Here is an 8,214-nt window from a genome sequence, read left to right as displayed (position 1 = left end):
ATTAGAACTCAACACAAAGTTTATGATGATATAAACAGAAGAAAAAGTAAATATGCTTAAAAAGAGAGAGAGAAAAATGCAACCAATTATTACATAAACCTTTCTAGAGTGCCTACCACCCACTGGTGGATTCTATATTCATCAAGGATTAAGCAGTGAGCAAGACAAAAAAGGATTTTTCCCCACAGAACTTACAATATAGTGAAAGAAACACCCAGAAGCACGTGGCACATTAAGCATCAAGTGAAGACAGGGTTGTGGAGACGAGGCCAGGCCAAGTAGCAGGAAGGGCTCCAGGTGGAGGGCGAGAAGGGGGCAGCTAGCTGATGCGGGATGGTCCGAGAAGTTTCCTGCTAAGGTGATTTTTGCGTAGAGATCAGAAGGAAGTGAGGGTCATGCTGACAGAATTCAAGGTGAATGCAAAGACGCTGGGGTGAGAGGATGCTCGGTGTGTGGGGGCACAGTCAGGAGGTCAGTGTGGGGGGAGAGCAGAGGCAGCCCGTGAAAGAAGGACGGGCACGGGGATCAGAGAGCTGTGGTCAGGGGCGACAGTCTGGCGCCTCTCGGACACTCCTTTGCCTAACAGGGATTCCTAACTGGCTGCGCACTGGAATCTCCTGGACGGCTTGTAAAACCGCAAATGCTTTGGTTTCACTTTGAGAGATGGGTCTTGGGTGTGGCCTGGGTATTGACAAAAAAAAAAATTGTTTTAATTCCCCAGGTGATTACCGTTTGCAGTCAAGGTAAGGACTACTGGCTTACAGGTAGTTAAAACGAGAGAGACCCAACAGGGGAAAGTGCGGTGAAGTAAAAGGAGAGCCAGAATGGGGTGCTGTTCTGGAGGTCGGGAGAGGTAAGCGACCTGAAGAGGGGGACCGGCTGGGTCAACGCCACCATTCCCAGGTCCGGCGACATGAAGGCTGAGAGGACCTCTGGACCGGATGACATGGTGACCGCAAGGGATTCTGATGAGAGCTGTTGTCGGTGGCCAGAATGAAATCCTGATTGGTGTGGGTTCATGGGACTAAATAAGAACAGGGAAGGTGGGCATTCGACGTATATGCAAAGCTTTGGAGACTTTTTCCACGGAGCTGAGGTGTGCAGCGCGCCTCCTACAGGGGAGAGTGTGCATCGCACTTTCTCATAGAAGTCATGCAACAGAGAAAATCAGATGATTTCCTGCTCACAGTCAGTGTTACACAAGTGTTTTTCAAATCTATAAATGATCAAGGGAATGGGTGGGGATTGGGGAATTCCAAAGGAAAAATCACTGAGCAGCCAAAGAGTTGTGACCTAGCTCAGCGTCAGGGGACTGTCCTCAAAGGGGTGCTCAGAGAACGGCCCCGTTTAGTAGAGTATTGGCTATGTCAGTAGCTTTGGTGGTGATAGCATATGAGCTTGCTGGCCTGGTCTCAGCTTCCTGACAAAACCCTCAAGTGGGTCTTGGCTGCCTCCTGGGACTCGCTGGGTTTCTCACAGTCTCTGAAACCACGCGCTCCTGTTTTCCCCGTGCAGTGCTCTCAGCACTCCCACACCTGCACTCCTTTATTTCAACTGATGCCTTTGCTTTTTATTGCACTCAGACTTAAAAATTCTGAACATAGTAACAACAACCTTTTCTCCTATTTAATAAAATCGCGGAAGGCAGGGTTATCACTTCCTTTTACTACTTACTTTTCTTAAGCTTCTCTTTCTCTACTAGACCAGTACACATTACAGTTCCTCAGTGTTCTGTCATAGTCTGTTCTCTTTTTATTATGTACCTCCCTCAGCAAATTCCCCTGTCTCCACAGCTTCCCTTATTACCTAAACACTGATGATACCTGAACCTGGACATTCATGTTTCTAGCTCTAATGGCCTTTTTTTCACTCCAGACACTTAAAATGACTGCTCAGGACCACAGCCCAAATCCTGCCCCCATTTTTCTACTTCCCAGGAGCTATGAAGGTTTTTCCATTTTAAAAAGATTCTAAATGCAAAATAAATAAATAAATAAATAAATATTAGAAGACTATGCAATAGCTACCATATTTTGAATGAATGAATAAATAAATAAATAAATAAATATTAGAAGAATATGCAATAGCTACCATATTTTTGGCCTGCAAAGGCCAAAATGTTTACTACCTGGCCCTTTACAAAGTTTACCAGCTCCTGTCTTAGATGATGCAAACTCTCCTACAGAGCAATGCAGTAATACTGAGTTCACAGCCCAGATCTCTCACTTTCCTGCACTATGTTCCCTCAGTGAATGACTTCATTATTCACTCATGTATATAAATCTAAAACCTAGTGCTTATGTCTGCACACCTCACTCTTGATTACCTCCTATATCTAATCTATCATCAGATTTTTATATCCTAAATAATTCTGGAGTTCATCTACTAGTATTTATCTCAATATCATCATCCTNTCGCACTTTCTCATAGAAGTCATGCAACAGAGAAAATCAGATGATTTCCTGCTCACAGTCAATGTTACACAAGTGTTTGTCAAATCTATAAATGATCAAGGGAATGGGTGGGGATTGGGGAATTCCAAATGAAAAATCACTGAGCAGCCAAAGAGTTGTGACCTAGCTCAGCGTCAGGGGACTGTCCTCAAAGGGGTGCTCAGAGAACGGCCCCGTTTAGTAGAGTATTGGCTATGTCAGTAGCTTTGGTGGTGATAGCATATGAGCTTGCTGGCCTGGTCTCAGCTTCCTGACAAAACCCTCAAGTGGGTCTTGGCTGCCTCCTGGGACTCGCTGGGTTTCTCACAGTCTCTGAAACCACGCGCTCCTGTTTTCCCCGTGCAGTGCTCTCAGCACTCCCACACCTGCACTCCTTTATTTCAACTGATGCCTTTGCTTTTTATTGCACTCAGACTTAAAAATTCTGAACATAGTAACAACAACCTTTTCTCCTATTTAATAAAAACAATTTAGGCCCCCAGATGGGAACTTCCTGCTACTATTTTGCAAATCTACCTACATCTTCTTCACATGAAGTCCAATTATTGTATCCCCTTCTTCTCTATCAGAAATCATTCATTACCAATTATCAATTCTTTCTTCGGTATTTTTTCAATTAAATGTCTCAGTAGCATTTAAATTCCTAGAGTTTTCTACATCTTTAAAGTGATCTCCACTGACTTTCATTGACTTCCAAGATGCCACATTCTTACTGTTTTCTTACCACTTCTGTGCCAGTTCTTTTACTGCTTACTTTTCTTAAGCTTCTCTTTCTCTACTAGACCATTACACATTAGAGTTCCTCAGTGTTCTGTCATAGTCTGTTCTCTTTTTATTATGTACCTCCCTCAGCAAATTCCCCTGTATCCACAGCTTCCCTTATTACCTAAACACTGATGAGACCTGAACCTGAACATTCATGTTTCTAGCTCTAATGGCCTTTTTTTCACTCCAGACACTTAAAATGACTGCTCAGGACCACAGCCCAAATCCTGCCCCCATTTTTCTACTTCCCAGGAGCTATGAAGGTTTTTCCATTTTAAAAAGATTCTAAATGCAAAATAAATAAATAAATGAATAAATATTAGAAGACTATGCAATAGCTACCATATTTTTGGCCTGCAAAGGCCAAAGTGTTTACTACCTGGCCCTTTACAAAGTTTACCAGCTCCTGTCTTAGATGATGCAAACTCTCCTACAGAGCAATGCAGTAATACTGAGTTCACAGCCCAGATCTCTCACTTTCCTGCACTATGTTCCCTCAGTGAATGACTTCATTATTCACTCATGTATATAAATCTAAAACCTAGTGCTTATGTCTGCACACCTCACTCTTGATTACCTCCTATATCTAATCTATCATCAGATTTTTATATCCTAAATAATTCTGGAGTTCATCTACTAGTATTTATCTCAATATCATCATCCTAGTCCAATCTTCTTGGCCCTAGATTGCACCTCATCCTTCCTAGCCTTCTCACAGCCCCTGTCCACTCCCACCCACACCTGCCATTCACACTGCCGCTAGAATCACCTTTCCTCAGTAAATTGCTGATGATTTAACCCTGACTTACTCTCTTCGGTGGCTCTCAGTAGATTGCAATAGAAGCAGTCATCCTCCCCTGCACGACCCATGGGTCGCCCCGCCGTCCCACCCCTCCCTTATCTCACTCCAGCCTCACTAGCGTCTTCCCACAGCTCCATTAGGCCGTCCCCCTCCAAGCACAGGACATTTTTGTAGGTGATTCCCAGTGCTGGAACCTTTCACCAGCAACATCCCATTTTGCTTATTTAATTGAATTCCTACTTATCCCCTAGATTGCATCTAAGCACAGTTCTTTGGAGAAGACTTTCTTGACACCCTGTGTAGGTCAGGTTCCATTTTATTATGCTCTCCCACAATATTCCTTTACGTGGTACTTGACTGACCTGTCTTGCCCCTTGATATGGTGAAGTTCATGAGAGGAAATGTCTGTTTACTATTATGCTCCCTGAACTTAGCACTGTGCCCGATGACTATAGCACTGAAAACAAATGTATCATCGACGAACGGACTGAGCCTCTGACAAAAGTTTGTAACATAAAATCAGTGCAGGAGTGATATATTAATTCAATAAATGGTTATGTGCAGTGGACTCACAATTTTTTTAAACAAAGTTAGGTATTTACTTTACACCATTAATCAAAACAAATCCAGACGGATGAGATATTTCAGAAGAAGTAAAGTACCAGGGGGAAGTGTGTCCATGGACGACTTGCTGAGCATGATTCCAGAGGCTGAAATAAAAAAGGAAACAAGGAAGAGGTTTGACTGCCTTGAAACATTTTTTTTAACCACACACATTCGTACTCAAAACTTCTGCCTAGAAAAGGTGTTAGCCAACGTTAAAACTGTAAATTAGAAAACAATCTATAGTATAGAACACTGCTAGCCTTCAAACACGTAAAACTCACTCCATCCCCTTGATTGTTACAGGCATTTCAGGTGAAATCCTAAAGCGTAGTTTGCTGTGTTTACCTGTGTGGTTTCATGCCTATCTAACATTCATTTGTACCTCATTTTGTATTGCATCTATCAATGAGTTCTTCACTACTTTAAACTGATAAGCAGTAGTAGTCATCGATGTGGACAGGAATCTAGAAGCTACTTTCTCAGCCCCTTCTGGAACACATCGTTATCTGAGAAAAAAACGTGGACTGTAGACGGAAACAGAAAAATTCACTCTACGCTATAGATAACATTCTACTAAGCCTTCTTAAATAAACTGCTTCAAGAAGTTTACCCTGTAAAGCCTGCTTGTTCTAATTCCCAAGAGATCATTCTTTTCCTACAAATAAATGATCACGTCTTTTGAGCCTTGCATCATTAAATTTTCCATGTTCTCAGTGTTAAATTCACCACAGATTTCTTTTCTTCTCTCTCATGTGTAAATGACTATTGACTGGTTAAATAGTGAAAGCTCCAGTCATTTCTTTAAACATTTTCCATGCAATTTAAGCATTAACTGACTGTTTAGTATTTAGTAGGTATATAAACAAATTTTGATTTGAATGTAAAGTTATCCTATCATCAGGATGTTGAAATACCTTATCTCTCTTCTATAAATATATATCAGCAGCTTTAGGATTAAGATGGATTTTGAGGATAGATTTTTATTCTCCAATAGTCACACTTCTTTTAAAAAGTCACTGGAGCTGTATTTATTTATTTTTCAGTGACCTGTGTTTAAATTTTGTTATATTTGTTTTTAGCATTTTATTTTTCTATAATTTTTAAATCAAAGCAGAACTGAACATAGTAGAAAATACCACAGAGAAGTTCATGAGCATTGAAACAAATTCCATGGACTGCTATTGCCAAAATTTCAGATTATGTTGAGACTTTAAAGACCTATGTTACAGCGTTTTCTTATCTGTGATTATTTACAAAAACACAGGCCCTCTTGAACTAACTCTATGTTTTGTTAATCAGATGAAGTTAAGGATACACGTCAGAGAAGTCAAAATCTATCAGCATTTCATTAAATTTATAACTTAATTGGTAATCTGAAAACTAAAAAATTGAATAAAATAGTCCAAAAGAGGTAGATAGATAAATCAGATGTAGCACAATATTATGAAGGATATTAGAAAAGAAGCTTATTCACTAGTTCAAGAGAATAGAGTCCTCTTGTCTCATTTCTGCCTTCTACTTAAATAAAAGGTTTATGGTTATGAAGAACTCTCTTCTCACCAAAAACTTTGTATGACTCCATAACAGTAAAACAACAATAAAAATTACGTTCTAATTGCTACAAAAAAAAAAAAAAAAACCAGGTGGGAAGAATGGTTCCTATTATTGTGTAATTCAAAACACGGTGTTAGAGTAGGTGTTTTGTTGCAGTAAATTCACAGCACAGCTCAGTGCACCTGGGACCCTTGGGTGAGAGCTCACGGCCAGCCGTGCTTTTGTTGGACAGAGAGGTGACAGGATGAGAACTGGAACTTCAGCAAGGTCTCTTCCCAGTGATCTCTGCTCAGGCAGCCATAAGGTAACAATCTCCCTTCTATGCTTAAGTGGATAGGTTAGGAATCTATGTCACCACATCTGACCTTTAGAAATGGCAATTTTATGCTGTTCAACCTAATAATGAAAACTCAGACAACACAGGAATTTTTTTCTTAATTTTATTGTCCTGATAGATATAAATACATCCATTTGACAAATACACATACAGTACTGAGCTTTTCCTTGAATTTCCTTGTCTTTCCAAATGATTGGTTTCATAAATTGATAATTATAAAACTTGAGGTGTAAGGAGCCTTGAAATACAGATAAGCCCTCGTTCTATACATGAGTCAACATTACTATGAATAAGAATAGTGAATTTTTGTTGGACATAGTAAATGCTCAAAACTTCACAAAATACACTGCATAAAATGTCTCCTTTAATTTTCATTAAAACCCTGTGACCTAGTTATTAACATTATCCACATTTTATAGCTGGAACTAAAATCAACTTTACTCCACTTCTCTGTTCATGCTGTTTCCTGCTGAACTGAAAAGCTGCCACCTCAGATGATGAGACAGCTTTCTAATCTTAACCTCATTTCCTAGATGAAAAACTAAAGCCAAAAGAGGTTATGCCCTTACCCCAGGTCACGTTTCACACTCTGTTCCAATTCTGTTCACAGCTGGGTCTAAAATAGCTTTAAATGTCAGAGCAGTGTTCTTTCCTGTAGATACATATTTAACTCAAAATAATCTTCTGTTTATACTTTCAATCACTTCAGATGGTAGTATCATAATTACACGCAATTTTGTAGTTTCTATTTGTCAATTAGGGCTTCTAATGCTATAAGTAATTTTTAAAAAGCAATTGCAAACAGGTTTAAACAACAAAAAATGAATTTAATCATTCATAAAACTGGAGTCCATAGGTACAGCAAGCTTCGGGTTTGCTTTGATTTAGTGGCTGTGGCTTGGCAAAGACCCAGTTTCTTTCTTTCTTGAAGAATAACAGGTTTTGGGGTTTTTGTTTTTTGGGGTTTTTTGTTTGTTTGTTTTTTCTTTTTTCTTGTCCTAAGGCTGGATTCTCACACATCATGGGAAAATGGGTGGTAACAGTTCCAGGCTTGAAATTCATGACTTCCGGTAGCTCTTCCAAATGACCAAAAAATGTTAACTCCCCAAAGATTCAACAAATCTTCCTTTATAGTTAAGTTTAACTGGGTCAGATTCCAATTCCTGATTCAATTTCTTTAGTCATAGAAATTCTGTGTGTTAAATGGTTTAGTCCTGATCTATTAGTTCAGATTTTAACTGGGAGTATTACCTTAATTTGATTGCTGCAAACAGTGCTCATTTGTGGAACTAGATCAAGGCCCCTCCCCAACCCCACTTGCCAAGCAAACAAATGAAAAACCTAAAAGCAAAGACTGCTACATAACAGGAGAGAAAAAGATTGTTGTTGAAACAGAAATGCCAGCAATGGTCTAAGAAATTCAAGATGCCACAGTGATGCTTTTCCTTGTGTGCCCTGTGGAATCTTTTTGTTTTCATACCATGTTTTAACCTTTTGATTGTGAAATATAATTTGCATCCTGAAAAGCCCATTAAATATAAATGTATGACATCATTAATCCTTGTAAGTGGAACGTTGGTGTAATCTTTACCTAGGTCAAAAAAAAGCATATTGGCAGCCCAGAAAAAGCAACCCCCCGGGGCCGGCCTGGTGGCGCACTGCTACAGTGCACCGCTTGGGAGCATGGTGGCGCTCCC

At 39.9% G+C, this 8,214-nt stretch overlaps 1 pseudogene; it reads left to right on the top strand.

Moving 5' to 3' along the window:
• The first annotated feature begins 913 nt into the window (after positions 1 to 913).
• The window catches only part of LOC103607788, a 16,292-nt pseudogene continuing 8,991 nt past the window's right edge, over positions 914 to 8,214 (top strand).

The sequence above is a fragment of the Galeopterus variegatus genome, unplaced genomic scaffold (assembly GCF_000696425.1).
Source record: "Galeopterus variegatus unplaced genomic scaffold, G_variegatus-3.0.2 Scaffold7713, whole genome shotgun sequence".
Lineage (NCBI taxonomy): Eukaryota > Metazoa > Chordata > Mammalia > Dermoptera > Cynocephalidae > Galeopterus > Galeopterus variegatus.
This window is presented reverse-complemented; position numbering and strand designations above follow the sequence as displayed.